Source organism: Uranotaenia lowii, chromosome 3 (assembly GCF_029784155.1).
Source record: "Uranotaenia lowii strain MFRU-FL chromosome 3, ASM2978415v1, whole genome shotgun sequence".
NCBI lineage: Eukaryota > Metazoa > Arthropoda > Insecta > Diptera > Culicidae > Uranotaenia > Uranotaenia lowii.
In genome coordinates this window covers 10,511,419-10,527,957 of record NC_073693.1, presented here as the reverse complement: position 1 = coordinate 10,527,957, position 16,539 = coordinate 10,511,419, and the positions used below count along the sequence as shown (strand labels likewise).

Genomic DNA, 16,539 nt, shown 5'->3' with positions numbered 1-16,539 from the left:
ATCAAGAAAATCAAGATAATCAAGAAAATCAAGAAAATCAAGAAAATCAAGAAAATCAAGAAATTCAAGAAAGTCAAGAAAATCAAGAAAATCAAGAAAACAAAGAAAATCAAGAAAATTAGGAAAAAAAGGAAAATTAAGAAAATTCAAAAAATCAAGAAAATCAAGAAATAAAAGAATATGAAGAAAATCAAAACAAAAAAAAAATCAAGAAAATCAAAAAAAAAATGGGGAAGTCGAGAAAATTGAGCAAATCACGAAAATCTGAAAGTCAAGAGAATCGAGAAAATCAAGAAAATAAAATAAAAATCGAGAAAACCAACTAAATCCAAAAACATTAAACATCCAAAAATATCATTAAAATAAAGAAAATCAAGAAAATAAAAAATCCATAATCATTTTCAAGAAAGAAAAAAAGCTTTTCCGCGACAAAAGTGCCATAGGGAAGTGAGAATCGATCTCACAGCACCATTTTATATCGTCTTGCCAATCCGATATCTTAACCAGTGTACTACCTCAGCAGGTGGAGGACAAGAGACATTTGTCGTAGGCTTTAAAGATTTAAGGATACGTCCTTAAAAAAAAATAATGCATAATGAAAGATTTTAAGAATTCATTGAGGGTCCGCGAAGTTTTTTTTTATATTTGGATGAACCCGAACAAAGTTACAAGCCGCCAAACTTCCAAAAGTGTTATATTGACACTGAAGAGCGGATTAGGGTTGAGAAATAAGCTTTGTTAAATCATCAGCTTGGAATAATTAAAACATGTATTTAGGCCAACTACGTCAATAAAAAATGTTCGAAGCACCAAAAACAGTTACATATCGCAGTTTCGAAGCATCAAAGCGCCGTCTACCTTCGGCTAGGACAAATCCCACTAGATCCTAGTTGGATGCTCCAGGAAAATGAGTTCCGCATTGTTTATTTCTCCAGAGAGCATAAGGTCGGAAAAACCATAACAACCCACCAGAATGTATGCTCGGTGCTCTCTCTCTCTTAGAGCGTCTACTCGGAAAAGTGTTTTCCATCACACTGGACGCCAACTTGTTTTCCCATTCAGATCTGTGCCCGACGTCATCGCCAGCAGTCGCATCGCATCAGTTGGTTCGGAAGTTCAGGAAGTTAGGAAGTTGACAAGCCAGTTTTCCAGAGCTCGCAATTTCGGTTTTCCCGCGCGTATGCCCCATTCTTCGGATCGAGCTGTGTATGTTTCTGTGTACTACTGGGGTATGTCTGTTGTAGGTGTGTATAATCTACTGCTTCTAGCTTCGAGAAAGTGGGTTTGTTATGCTGTTTCTTCATCTTTTTTCGACCAGTAGCAGGAGCAGCATCAACATCAGTGTGTGAATTGCGGTTAGCGAAGTTGCGCCTGAAGGGAAGAGCAGTTTTCTTTCACACATTTCCCGCTTTCGGGGGTCCACAGTTCCAGAGTGTTGATTTTTTGCGGTGACCGGTGAAAGTTTTTCCGATTGAAGAAGAATTTCTTGGGGCCTTCGGTTCATTGAGGAAGCAAAACGGGAGGGGAAAAAGTCTGGTGAAAAGTGGCTGAGTTTGGAGTTTTGTTTTTTTTCCTTCGTCCTTTGCCTGAGGAAACTCGACGGGGAACGCAGTAAAGCCGTGAGAATTGTGAGTATTCGTCTTTCCGGAGCAAGGCCGAAGAAAAATACCTACAGATCGGGTGTCCTTTTTTGGGACTGAGAAGCAACCGGAAGAAGAAACGGACGGAAGGAAGAAGAAAAATCATTTGGATGCTGTGAATTCTCGTTTTGTTTCTTTTTTTCGTCTGCTGAAGTGGCTAAAGAAGAGTGTTGATAAAAAGGAAATTGCTACGAGTTGTTCATTTTCTTTCTTAGCAAACATATTTATTGGTGATGAGAATTGAAAAATATTTCCAAGGAAGTTCAACGACTTGGTTTCCAAACAAATTTTCCGCGCAATAGTTGAAAATATCTACTCATCCATTTCGTAGCTGAGATAAACAAGCGCCAAATGAAAAGTTTCTTAAATAGATAAATAGCTGAAAGAAGAGTAAATAAGGAAAACGAGTGGAACAAACTTTGCAACTTCAATTGCGTAGATAATTACAAAAAAAAGTCTCAGTCAAACCAACAAGTTTTTTCCCGGAACGAAAATCCCGGATATAAACAACAGCAAAGCGGAATAAAAAGGATAACTCCCCCGTAACATAAGCGGAATGAAAAGAGGGATCAGTGGCTGGGAAAATCTCCCTGACTAAACTTTTATCCGCACCATTCGCAAGTGTTTCGGAGTGTCACCTTTGAGAGGTTGAACGAGGGGTTGGCGGAAAAATCAGAGCCCCAGGAAGTGGTGCAATTCCCCGGAAAACGGAAAAAAATATTCGAAGTGATTAATTTGGGAAAGAAGAATTCCAATTTGACGAGTGGTGGTTTGAAAAGTTCAACGGAAAGTTTTTATTTACATCTCACGAGGTTCAGGCAATAGTGAGCCGGATTTCGTTATTGGCATTTCTCGTTGTGAAGTGCGAAAAAAGTGGCCAAACGGAACAAATCAAGGTGAATTCATTAATCATTGCGCAGTTGAGAAAGAAAAAAAAAATTTCTGGAAAGAATTCTCATTTGAGTAGAATCAAGAAATCAAGAAGAGACATTGGAAGTGGATGTTTACGACACCTGGCCAACAGGAGGAAAAATCCATCACAAGCAAGTGAATTTTGAGAGCAAAGAAGCACGAAATTAGTTCAACTCACGCTGCACTAATAGCCGCACTAACAACTATCGTCGGTAGTCAGGAAAGTTTTTCACCGGTTCGTTTGAGAGGAAAGAGTTGAAGAAAAAAACAAGATACACTCTGGAGAAAATTCTTCCCTTTTCACCCCCAACGTCGTCCATCGATTCGAACGAAAGCGGAAATCTAAACTACTAATTGGATTATAAATAAGCCGGAAGTGAGCGATCGGATTGAATCGAGCGAGCAGCAGGAACACACGCAGCTGGAAAATCAGTAGTTCTCGGAAACTGGTACACGGGAAATTTTATTGAGGTAAGTACCTCTTCTCGGTAGTTATTCGATGGTACTCCTGTGCATTGATGAAATGAAACATTTGAAAACTCAATGGGACGAATAGGTTGAAATTAAGCATCAAAAAGAGGGATATTGGGACCATTGGTTGAATTTTGGGAAGTTGAAAATTTGGCGCACAGTACCCTTGGATAAAATTTTGTTTGAATTATCGAATCTAGGTTAGGTCTGTATCAAAAAGTTGTCAGTAGAAATAAACGAAAGTTTTGTTTTGCATCACTAGAATTTTAGGTACAAATATTTTTTTCTGGACGAAAACTATTACGTTTTAGAGACAGAATCAGAAGTGCTTTTTTAAAGAAGCATTTTTGCCTCGCATAGTAAAAAAGATGAAGCTCGAGTTCTGCTGTTTCAAAAAAAAATAATTTAGCTTGGTTTGATAGACGGTCGACTGCATTAAAAACAAACATCATTTCAAATAGTTGGGTATAACATATTTGACAAAACAATGCATTATAACTACAAAAACTTTAGAAAAAACGGCCAAGTCATATAAAAATGAATTTGTATGAATTTTATTCAACTTGTTAGAAAACGAGTTTAAGTAACTATAGTGTATCATGCTTTCAACTTAGCTGATTTATTTTTTGAAATCTTTTATTTTAAATTAAATTTGCTTTATACTAACTTACAATTTAAACTAAGGTTGTCAGAATATTTTCAGCACGTATTCGGGCCGGACAATCCGGGCAATTTTTTATAAAAAAAAACCTGGCGAAATTCGGGCATTTTACTTCTAAAACGAGACCAAAAATCCGGACAATATCCGGGCAAATTTTGTCAAAACCCAGAACTCAACAAAAATCAAGATAAAAGAATTGAAAAAAAAAATTTTTTCGTCAAAATTCAAAAACAAATTTGAAATCGAATTTTACACTTCGAGAAATCCTTTCATGATTATTTCTGCAAAATCTGCTAAAAAAAATTGGGTTTGGTTGATATTTAAAACAAATTATAACACAATTTCATTTAAATGTTTTATTTGTCAAATAAAGTGAAAATATCCGGCAAAATTCGGACATTTTTCAATGAAATCCGGGCAACCGGGCCGGGCTGAACTGTTCCAAAATTTTGTATCAAATATCCGGGCAAACCCGGATAAAACCGGGCAATCTGGCAACCTTAATTTAAACTAATAACAAGCTCTATAGAACAACCCCTTCTAAGTACACTTTTATTATCTTATTTTGATCGCCGCGGGGAAATATTTTTGTTTGATTTTTAGCATTTCGGCGAATTTCAAAATTTAAAGAAGAATTATTAGAGGGAAATGAAAGCATTGATAAGTAGAACGATAATGATTCTACTTTGAATTTCATAACTCGCTGAAATGCCTAAAATCACACCAAAAGTATACTTTTAAAACCCACGAAATACTGAAAATAAATTATATTTTCTTTTTTTAAGATAGATGACCAAAATGTTATGTTTGATGCAGAGCCGTAGGAAGAACTGCCTCATAGGGGAAGGTTTTGGTGGCAAAATTTTCCCCAGAACATTTTTGCTTGAAAAATTCATGCATACAGAATAGTGAAAAAATGGTACTATCTCATTATTCAGGTTTCAGTTCTTTTATTTTAATAATTATTCATTTCAATTCATTACTTTCGAAAAAAAAGTCCTTAAAGTGATAAGTTTTTCATAATTTAAAAAAAAATGAATGAGGGTTTTTCAAGGTTTTATTTGAAAAAGAAACTTGTTTTGGGCTCAAATCTGTTTGCGTTTTGTTTTAGGAAAATTTGAATTTCAATTCCGTATCTGAATTTAGCATTTTTATCCTGGATACAAATTTTTAATTCCTATCCTGACTGAAAGTTCCGAATGGTGAAACTCTGATATTTCATTTCTGGATCACCTTTATGGAACTTTTTAAAGTTTAAATTCGTTAGTTTAAATTTACAAATGGTTTGTTATTTTTAACATTTTTTAATATTCCGGAATGATGAGTTTCAAACATGTAAAATGAATCTAATTTTAGTTTTAAATGTAATACCAAGATTCGGATCAGGATTTTGTCCCAATGATGAACCAAGCTGAAAATCAAGAGTCTTAAAGTTTCTATCAACAGATGAGAAAATTTCAAAAATCTACAGTAGAATTGTGGACCTGGGATAAGATTTTGAGGTTTTGGTCTTAGTTCTGAGTCGAAATTGTTACTCTTGATTAACTTTAATCGTTCATCGAAATTTTATTATGAATTTATTTTTTTTAAAATTTCGAGTTAAGAGAAGAATATGCTTAACCTTTTTTGGACCCTCATGGGGGGGGGGGTTTAACCTCCAAAACACCCCCCGTTCCTACGGCCATGGTTTGATGCTTTTTTCATGAAATTCTTGTTAATAATCACACCATTTTGATGGTAACAGTTTTGTTTAAAAAATGTCTCTTCATACCTTTCAACAACTCTCAGCCAATTGTTTCACCGAATATTTCGCTTCGACACAACTGTGATATCTCGTGAAAACAAAATTCTAAATTCTAATATTTAAATTACTTCTCTACTTCTCTAGTTCTCTAATCTCTAATTGTTTCTCTAATATTATCTCCAAGACCTGATATGTGCGTGCATATGTGAATAAAGTTTCGATGAGAAAATTTCAAGATGACGTACTCAAAATTTGGGTAAAAACTGACGATAGGTGTTGAAAAAATCTGTAAAATCCAGACCGATAAAAATGCCAACATATGCATATTAAGAAGAGGACAATTGCCCCCCATCGCCCTTCTCTTAATACGGCCTTGCATATGTTGGCATTTTTATTTATTTATTTATTGTATGTTGCAGGGCCGTAGGAAGAACCGGCTCATGGGGGGGGCTTTGATGACAATTTTTTTCCCATAACATTTTTACTTGAACAATGTAGACACAAGTGAAAAAAATGTATATGTTCTAAGTACAAAGTATTCAAGTAAAAGTTGTTTTGCATTCAAAGTTACTTATTTTATAAATAAGTCCTAGGAGATGGCAATTTTTTTATGAAGCTTTAAAAAATGTGGGGATTTGTGATATAGTTCAGTTGGTAAATCAGTTGCCTTCAGTGGTGATGTCCGTGAGTTTAAGCCCAAGAGTCGAACACAGTTGTTCCAGATAGTTTTTCAATTATTGATGTGCCAACTGCATCGTTGAGAAAAGTCGAGAGTTGAACAATGATGTGGAAACGACTATAATCGAAACATAAAAAAAGGATTTCGAACGCTTTATTTAGAAAAAAAAAATCTGTTTTACTCACTGACATTACGAAACTATTTCTTTTGGACCAAAAGCATAACTATTTTAAGCATGGGTGAAAATGTATCAAATATTCAGAAATAAAAGTAAAAAATAAGGTTTACTGTTCAAATAAGTTTTATTCTATACTCTTGTAAACCGAATAAAGTTTAAGATTTTAGATAGAACGTTTGATTTTGAAGAATCTGCAATATATATAAAAAAAAATTAAATGAAAATTTCAGCTTAAGTTTTACTTGAAGATAAAAAACAAGTTAAAAAATCAGCATTCATTATTTTATATTTCATAATTTTAATCATGTGATTAATGTTTTCAAAATTTTAATCTAGATTATTCAAAAAAACAAATTCTTTGGAATGAATCCAGATCTTATTTTTTATAAGTGATTTTCACCAGGTTAATGTTTCTAAGCTGACTTTGATTGAATTTTTTTTTTTTTTTTTTTTTTTTAATGATCCCGCGCCGATCCTCCGGTGCATAGGGCCGTGGTAAAAGACCTCCACTGTTGACGATCCGGAGCCAGCGTCTTCACCTGGTCCCAGTCAAGATTTTCGTCGACAGTTCGGATTTCAGCGGCTAGGCTTCGCCGCCACGAGTTTCTGGGCCTGCCTCTTCTTCGATGACCTTCTGGATTCCAATCTAGCGCCTCTCTGCAAATCTCGTTTTCATCTTTTCGCAGCGTGTGCCCAATCCATCTCCACTTACGTTCTCGAATCTCGATTTCTAGCGCCCTTTGATGACACCGGCGATGTAGTTCCTCATTCGAGATCCAGTTGCCAGGCCACCAAGCGCGGATGATGTTCCGCAGGCAGCGATTTACAAAAACTTGCAGTTTTCGCGTCGTCACCGCATATGTGCACCAAGTTTGAATTTTTTTATTTTGAATCAAGAATCAAAGTTTTGGAACTGCGATCTCGTTGAATCCTTAATTGAATTTAATAATTGATATTTTAAAATTGAATATAAAACTTAAATTTGACCTAAACCCGAATACAAAGCTTGGATTTTAGTTCTAAGTCTTAATTCTGCATTTTGAACTCAAATTCAGAACCTTGATCTAAATTCCAGAAAAGAAATTTTTTCAATGTTTTCAATGTGATTTTTGATGATTCTATACCAATGATGACCCAACTCGGAAATCAAGAACAATAAACTGGATACTTATTAGATATTTTTTCGCAAGTATCTGGTTTGGGCACATCCGGGCAAATTTGTCTTGAGACCTTGTGAAATGAGGGCATATTGTTTTAAAATTTCCCCAAAATCCGGCCAAAAAACACGTGGCAAATTGTTTTTATTTAATCGAAACATATCATCCGATTCAGAATCCGATTTAAGGTTGCCAAAAAATCGTTTATGTTCATATTGACAAAATTGGTTTAAAAAACACTATTTTGACGCAAAACACATAATTCTAATAACTCAACTGAAATTTTCGTTTGATTCTGCAAATAGAGTGAGAAAATCTGGTCCAAATCCGGACAATCTGGTAAGCTTAGTCTAACTTCATTGGGATTCAATATTTGGGACTCAATTACTATCAACAAGTGAGAAATTTTTTGAAATACTGTTGTGAAATTGTGGTCTTGAATGATTTTAGTTGTTCATCAAAATTTGATTAGAAATTTCAAATTTAATGTTTAGCAAAAAAATTTCACTTGGTATTTTTGGACCTTCATGGGGGGGGGGTTTAACCCCCAAAACCCCCCCCCCCCCCCCGTTCCTACGGCCATGGTATGTTGTACTCCAAACCACAGCGGACGAGCGAGCAGTACAATGCCTTCAGAGTGGTGATATCGGTGAATCCTTTGGTGTTTCTTACCAGAAATCCCAGCACTGTTTTAGCCTTCGCTATGGTTACAGCAAGATGTTCCTTGAAATTTAGAGACTTATCAACAATCACACCCAAATCCCGAATGGATTCAACTTTCTGAAGTTCCGTGTTATCAGCTGTGTAAAGATGTGCGATCTCATCTCTGCTTCTAGTGAACGTTATAAGCTTACATTTTTTTAGATTAACTTCCATCGCATTTATTTGGCACCAGCACATAAGTTTATCGAGATCCTGCTGCAGTAACAAACAGTCTGAATATTGTGATATTGAGCGGTACATTTTTAGATCGTCAGCGTAGAATACTAACTCAGAATCAATTATATTACAAAGATCGTTCATGAACAAGTTGAAAAGTAGTGGACCCAGATGACTCCCTTGAGGAACTCCAGAAAGAACAGTAAAGTTTCGGGATTTGATGTGACCCTGTCGAACAAATGCAGTTCTGTCATGGAGATACGATTCGAGCCATTTTACGATCCAAGTTGGGAATCCCATTTCTATCGGTCTGGATTTTCTTTCCAGATGTTTTTTCAATCTAAGGGGGGGGGGGGGGTCGAAGATGAAAAAAATCAACATCACTTTTATCAAGTAATTCAAGTTCTATAGAAAGAAAAAGAGATCGAAACTAGAGAATTGGAATCAATACGTAAAATATAACAGCTATAATGTATTGATTAGTTTTACTCTAAAATATGTTGAGGGGTCCACCTAGAGTAAGCAATGCATAATTTTTATCACATTTATGTGGACTGAGCAGATTAAGACAATTTTTTTTCAAAACCTGACAAAATCTAAGCATTCGATTTTGAACTTTTCGACACAAAATCCGGACAAATGGACAAACTGAAGCAGAATCCAGATATAAAAAAAATCAAGAAGAAAGTGAGGCCAAACATCTAAAATTTTGATTTTTTTTTCTACCGAAACACGTCATTAGCGTTTTAGTTGTTATTCATACTCCCATATAAAACAATTTAGATTTGATTTGCTTAAGCAAAATGAGCTCAATTTAAACTTTTTGTTTTGTTTTTAATAATGTGAATAAATCTTAAAAATTAAAAAAAATACGGTATTAACGACGGCTGGAATTACTTTTTTCTTTGATTTGTCGAAATTTGTATAAACTGCAGTAGTTATCAGTTATGAAAAGAAGTAAAAAAAAGCCTCTTATATTTTCATTAAGTAGAAATCTCTTGCAAAATTAAAAGGTGTATTGCTTCAACTATAAATTTTAAGATTATTTGTGAGAAATATTTAAATATTCAATTTATGACTAGGCTCATGATTGGTTGAATAAACTAAAACCTTTTAATAAATTTTCCAGAATTTTATACGGGCAATATTTATCCGAGAATATGCTGGGTATTATTTAAACTAAGGTTTCCAGAATTTTTGCAGCACGTATCAAGCCGAACAAATCCGGGCAATTTAATATAAAAACCTGGCAAAATCCGGGCATTTGATTTTAAAATTAATTCGGGCAATATCCAGGCAAATTATGTAAAAATCCGGAATTTACTCAACAAAAAATCAAGAAAGAAATTATTAAAAAAAAGGGTTTTTTTTCATCAAAACTCATCGACAAATTTAAAATCGTTTTTAGGCTTCCAAAAAACCTTTCATGATTATTGCTATAAATCTTGCTTAAAGAATATCGTTTAGAAGGCATCAATTAAAAAAATTTACAACACAATGTTTTTTTTTTATTTGCCAAATAAAGTAAAAAAATCCGGTCAAAAATCGAGCGTTTTTTTTATAAAATCCGGGCAAACAGGTCGAGCCGGACTGTTTTCAAATTTTGTATATAATATCCGAGCAAACCCGAATAAAACCGGACAATCTGACACCCTTAATTTAAATCATGGATGAATCCTTAAGATTCCTGAATACATGCAAACATGTTTTCCTTTCATGTACATAATGATGTGAAATTTTCAAAAAGAAATTCAGTGTCTGCTGTCCGCTAAATTCAAAACAAGGGCATTTTATCTAAAATCTCGGCCACCCATAATCAAAACTGAAGAAAAAAATCACGAAGATAGTGAATAAAAACATTGAAATCCATTTGTAATTTTGAGTTCACTCGAGCTCCCATGGCAATCTGGAATGCTAATTTTATAAGTATAGGTATGAGTATGATTAATGCTGAGTTAATGTACACTCTTTTACTGAATATCAATTTGAAAAAAAAGGTAAAATTTAAACTGGACCAATCGGCAAAACTGAGTTTCTCTATAGAATTTTATTTCTAAATATTCTAATTTCAGTCCTGGAATTGAAATTCATATTAATACTTTTCAAACTGATATAACGAAAGTTTTACACTACTTATTTTTTTTTTTGAGGAACTTCCATTTCTAAATTATCCTCTGTTAATGAAAGAATTTTGTTTTCAGCATATCATTTTCCTATTGATCATTCTTAATATTTCTTCATCAGTAAAACAATGACATAGTTGAATTGCGTAATTTATTGTGTAATTCTGTGTGTAATTTTGTGAGAACTCAAAATCATTGATCAAGGTATTAAACTCCCTTGGATTTTTATTATCTTTTTGAAATGATAACTGATCTGAATCTGTGTTTGAACATTTAATTTCTATTCTTAATTTATCTAATCAAATGTTTCTTTTGCCTCATCCAGAAGAACTATTTAACACACGTTTTTGAATTTAATATGACGATCTGATCAAATCTTATTCTAATTTCAAAATTATAACCTTCATTAGATTTTTACTCTTGATTTATACGATAAAATTGAAAAATATTCTGTAATAAGATACACATTTGAAGCACTCGATCGACAGAAAAGATCCAAAATAAACAAACAAACAAATTTTCAACACATTACATGAAAACGATTTTTTGTGTGTTGAAGATATGCAATTGAAACACTCATTTATTTTATGAATGAATTTTCTGTAATTCTAGATTTTTTTATGATGGTTTAATGGCATTGCGGTGAACTTTTTACTACGAAAATTCTTGATAGAAGAATTACAGATTGAAATTTAAAGACGGATAGACAAAGCAGATGCTTAATAGAAGAAAATTGAAAGATGTTGAAAATGAGCCAAGAGCATATTTTTATGGAAGAATTTTCGTAGTAAAAAGTTCACCGCAATGCCATTAAACCATCATAAAAAAATAATAATCAACGGTGACTATTCGTTAAAAAGAGTAATTCTAGATTTTAAATTTGAATTTAATTTGTAATATGTTTCTGAAATCTTGATTTGAAATTATAATTTTTGTTTGATACATTGATTCTAAATAAAATCTGAATTTAGATTTTGAATTTAACTCTTGAATGCTAATACATAAATATCTGTAAATCCAATTTGAATTCAAGCATGTTTTTTTAGTCTTGAAAGGTTTTCATTGCACAGGTTTGCAAATTCCATCAAACTGAGCATGCCTCATGCATAAAAATAGTTTTGTTGATTTTGTTTGGTTCCGGCATGACTATTTATCTTGAACGATTACAATTCTTTTCAAAAACTGTTCAGTTTTTTGTCGAACAGTAAAAAAAATGCTGCAAAAATGCAAATTTTACACAAAAATTTCCCCTGAAATTCGCAATACGACTCCGAAAACTTTAAATGGACGAGTAATTAGGTCCACAACTCAGTTTTCGTTGCTTCACATCCTTTCATTTACCCCGTTGTTACCGATTTTCATTCTTTCACAAGCATTGGATACGGCTTCAAATGTTTGGAATGAATCCGAATTTTCGTTACAAAAGATGCAATGTAAACCTTTTAATAGAAACCTCTAATTTTCGTAGTGTCACATCATTAAAAATGCCTATTTTTCCTCTTATATAAAGCCAAAATTATAAAAGGTTTGATCCGAACGCCTCGACATTCTGACAGCAGTTTGCATCCACCATATTATTGGGTAAAGAATCGTATTTTTTTTTTGAGTTTAAGCCGTTTAATGACAAACATTCATGAAAAAGTACATTTTTTACTAAGAAATAAATTTAAGAAAATTGCATGTTTCTTGTTTTTAAAACGAATTTGAAATCCTTAGTCAATGTGTTTTTCGTTCAAAAAAATTATTGACAGTTAGGTCAAAGAGAAAAAAAGAGATAAAACTTAAACCCCAACCCAACCCAGGGCGGGGTTGGGAAAGTGCGACAACTATTCGAATAATGTACATTAAAAACTTACAGTTATTTGTGCGCTAATTTAAGCCAAATCTAAATAAAAATATAGCTAAGAATCAGTGTCAAGTGTTTCAAAATTTTGGAAAAATTGGAAGAAGTTTGTAAAAACTATAACCGAAAAAGCGCTGAAAGCCAAGTTTCTTGGCTTTTGTGGTTAAGTAATTTTTGAAATAAATACAAAAAAAATCACATCTATGAAGTTTTTCGTAGAACAAAAGTTGGTTGTAATCACAAAACTAAGATTCTGTGAATTTTTCAGCGAAAAAAATTGGATTCCAGAGGGTTTAATCATAACCTCAGAAAATACGTCCGAAAATCAGTGAGCTAAATTTGTAAAATGAAACTTTAAGTAAAAAAATATGGAATTCACTTCCATCGTTGGTTGAAATCTTCTAGTTTATTTCAAAGTCTGATAGATAAGCCTTATTTAATTTGAGTCTTTCAAAATCTTAAGCAAATTCATAGTTTTAAACTATATTGTCGGAAATAAATTAGGTTTTCAAGAATAAAAATAAGAGATTGAAATTTTTCGGTTCAAATCTGGTTTTTGCAAACTTGATCCAAATTTTTGATTTCAGTTTAAATTTTGGTTATTGATAAAAATTTCATTATCCATAAAGTTAAAAAAAACCAGAAAAATATAGAGTTTTGTGTAGATGTTTAAGATGAAGAACATTCACATGTTTCTTTCTTTTTAAATTCGTTTATTTAAAACGGCTCATACTTTTTAATTCTACGGAGCCGAGATTCCGTTTTTATATTACAAAAATAACTTATATCTAGCACTTTCTTTATCAGCAATTATTTTTCTTCAACAAGCAATTCCATGGAGCAAGCAATGGAAATCCTGTGCAAGACATTATTCTAAAAAAAATGATTTTTTCCATAAAACAGCACCTAAAACTAATATAATAAACTCAAATTTTACATTTGATTTGAGATTTTCAGTTGAATTGTGTGAACATACTTACTTTGATTAAAAAATGGAATTTTGAAATTAAAATAACAATCAAATTTATAAGTTTTTTATCTTTGAAATAGTCAATTTGATATTTTAATCTTGATTGTAAAAGTCATTTGCGAGCTAAATAATATTCTTTATTTTGACCCTAGATTCTGAATCTGAATTCTGAGCCTGAAATCAGTATAAGAACTTTCAATCTGTTTCCAAATTTCAATAGGATTGCTGAAATGTACAAAAATTTCCGAATCTTAATTCCAGATCCGAATTTCCAAAGCGAAGTTTCAGAGCCATCATTTATGATTCGTAATTAAAATCATGTGGTTAATTGTTGGATTTAATCTTAGTTCTTTGTTTTAATAATTTATTTTGAATATGAATAGTGTATCTGAATAAAAATATGAATTTAGAATGATGAATCTAATTCTGAGTTTTAAATTTGAGATCGCCATATTGAAGCTTTGTTATTTTACATCTTTTCATAAGAATTATGTTTAAGGACTTTGAATCTGAATATGAAACATAAATTTACTATTTTATATTCGGAAAACTACCTGATATTTTACTAAAAATCTTAAGACTGGAAGCCGCAAATCAACCAAGGAAAAGAAAATTATTATCAAAACATTGAACATGCTTATAATTTTCATAAAGCATGAATCAAATTTAATATGGAATGAAAAATATACATGTCACATCACATAAAAGACATAACTGTTTGCTATGACATCATCAAGCTTAACTACAGGATCAAAATCTTTACCCAGGATCAGAATCAGGTTCATGGTCAGGATTTATTCAGGATCAAGGACCTTTTACAGATTCCAGATCAGTATTTGAGATCTTGGATGAGAATCAGGGAGGAGGATCGGGGAGAGTTTTGCAATATGTAACAGGATGAAGATGAGGTGTTTGGATAAAAGTCGAGATCTGGGTCTGCATTGGAATAAGGATCCACGATCAGGTTCAAGATAAGTATCGTGATCAGATTCGGAATTAGCTTTTTACTCCAGATCCAGATCTTACTCTGATCCCGTATGAGATCGTGTTTAGGTTATGGAGCAGGATTAGGATCATGTTTAAAATTGTGTTGTTTATTACTTCACGTACTTTGCGCTCTTTGCGCTGTTTTTTTTTATTTAAGTTGAATTAAAAAATAATCTTGCCGCGGCTTTCCTAAAAAGTTAATTAAAAATCTTGTGTTGGTAAACAATTCTTTGGGAAACCATTTCCTCGAATGGTCTACAATATCACCTGAAACCTATTTCAATGATTCACAGCATCAGTGGAAGAAATTTGAGGCAGAAATCTAGCCCCCAGCCTTCCAAGCGAAATCGAAACCTATCGAGATAAGTTGTTTGAGTGGCACTCGAAATTCAGCCTTCGGTTCCAAGCGAAGACGTCTAACTAATGCGCAAATAAACAACCCCCAAATCACCCCTTCGGGCAACCAAATCGTTAGTAGTCGTTAGTCGATTTCTCAATAAGCGCTCGAAATCGAAACCGCTCAAACAAATTGTCTGACATGCTATCTACCCTTAAAACATTATCGGGGGTAGGTTCAACCAAAACAAATCCCATTATTTAAGTTGACTTCAGCCAACAGTCGTTGCCCCGCATCAAATTGTGTTTGTTATCAATATCGAATTTCTTCCCACTAATCGGGACAGTTTTTTCTGAGCTCTTTAATTTGAAAGCTTTCAAAAAAGAACAAAAATGTCTCCCCACTTCGAAGTTCATTGCTAAGGAATATTCGTGCGAAGCTGTAGCATATGTTGTTTGAGCAGCAGCATCCGAAAAATGCCACCAATAAAATATTTGCTCGCTCACCCACAGTTATTTCCGATCGATTATGGGGGGAAAATGTTGGACCGGTATTTTTTTTCGAAAAATTATTTGCATTTGGTACCATGTGAAAAAGAAAATTTATTTTCGTTTTTTGTTTTGGTTAGGGCGAACTTTGCCCCCCAGTATTTGGTTCCAATGGTCTTTTTAAAACAAAGTGTTACATATTTTATGTTCCTAATACAGCGCATTCTTTTGCAGTTTTTGTCGTAACATTTTTCATTTTATGACACAAATCCACAATTTTATTGCCCCAGTTTTATATCCAAATCACCCTCGTAAAATGATTAATACCAACTCATTCGCACCAATTCCCCCGACGTCATTATGAAAAATAAAATAAAAGTTAACCTCACTGCCACAATACTGTTGCCACTGCCGTGCTGTAATTTATTCCAAAATTGAAAGAACTGCCATGAAAATCCCCATCGAAAGGCTCGCGCGCCTCATGTTTAACAATCGACGACGGACGCCCCCAAAATGCCAGCCAATTTTTCGTACGCATTTTTCCCACACCATACCAAACCATCAGTCACAAAAGTGCGATACGGAATTTTCCAATAGCCTGCGGCAAATTTCAATCATTTTGCCATTTCAGCGCCCCCGCATACGCTGGCACGGTACGATATTTGCTCCCTCGGCTGAGCAGTTGGTATGGATTTCTTTTTCCGTTCATCCTTCTTTTTTATTGTAGCGAATGCGAATATATGAAAATGTAATATTCAGCCGTCGAAGTGGGAAAACAAGCCGCAACCGCAAAAATTGGGCCCGATATCGAATCGACGAGCCATCTCATCAAAGCTGTGAAATCCGATAATGTATGCCATATTTTTGCGCTTGAAGATTTTTAAAAAGGATGCCGTATTATGATCCGAACAGACGCCACCGCGATAAGTTTCAAGGTATAATCGTTAAAAAATGAGCGACAAATTTTATCATTTCACTGGTGATGGACAGCGTTTAGTTTTTATTCTGGAAGCAATCTCTAAGATTATGAAGGTTTTTTTTACAATTACACCATTATTCAAGTATGAGGTAATTTTAGTTTTTCCTGTCACTGGCCAATTTTTAAGTTTCTATTTTTTATTAGGAGAAGTAGGCCGGGGAAAGCCGGGGAAAAGTAGGTACCCAACTTTTCTACAAAAGTGCTCATTTTCAAAAAAAAATATATTAAAAACTATTCAGTTGTTCCTATAATATCTACAATTCAATTTAAAAAAAACTACTGTTACACAAATATTCGGAACATATTTGAAAAAATGACTTAATTTTAAGAAAATTGAAAAAAATGTTATTCTCCAGCCCTAGGAAATAACCATTTATGATAGATGGATAAATCAACTAAATCTTAAATCTGCCATCTGCAAAATGACACATTGCTTTTCATGAGCCATTGTCGTGGTTTGACAATTCTTACGAGTCTCAATTAAGAGATTC

At 33.4% G+C, this 16,539-nt stretch overlaps 1 protein-coding gene across 11 annotated transcripts in view; it reads left to right on the top strand.

Annotated features, from left to right (window-relative positions):
* The first annotated feature begins 1,076 nt into the window (after positions 1–1,076).
* The window catches only part of LOC129757919 (sex determination protein fox-1-like), a 680,148-nt gene continuing 664,685 nt past the window's right edge, over positions 1,077–16,539 (top strand). For 10 of the 11 annotated variants that reach the window (XM_055755318.1, XM_055755316.1, XM_055755317.1 and 7 more), the window contains exon 1: positions 1,077–3,023. The gene's annotated coding sequence lies outside the window, so the exon portion shown is untranslated. The remainder of the gene's footprint in view (positions 3,024–16,539) is intronic. The other variant, XM_055755313.1, reaches the window with a different exon arrangement.